Raw genomic sequence first — 394 nt, forward strand, 5'->3', positions numbered from 1 at the left:
TTTCCTTTTTTTTTTCTTTTTTTGGTGGGGAGGGGGAGGGAAGCATTTACTTCTCCCGCGGATGTGCGGCAGGTTATGGTTATTGCATGTATTGCTTATATGCATGTATATATGCGTGTATATATATGGATATATATAACGAGATTTGGCAAAGTTTGCCAAGGTCCCTGCCCGTCCCCGGGCGCTGCCAGCACGCTCAGGTGGGCGGCTGGGGAGCAGCCTGGCTCTCGGGTGGAAGCTTGCCGGGCGCTCGCCGCCCCTTCCCGGCCGGCTCCCAGGACACAGAAGGCGGGATGGGAATGGCGCTGCGGCGCCGGGAGGGAAGGGGCTTCGGAGCGGTGCCCCGTGTGAGCGCGGGGAGCGGGGAGCGGGGCCGCGCCGGGCGGCCAGAGCT

Source organism: Chaetura pelagica, unplaced genomic scaffold (assembly GCF_000747805.2).
Source record: "Chaetura pelagica isolate M959 unplaced genomic scaffold, ChaPel_1.0 scaffold27, whole genome shotgun sequence".
In the NCBI taxonomy this organism is placed as follows: Eukaryota; Metazoa; Chordata; class Aves; order Apodiformes; family Apodidae; genus Chaetura; species Chaetura pelagica.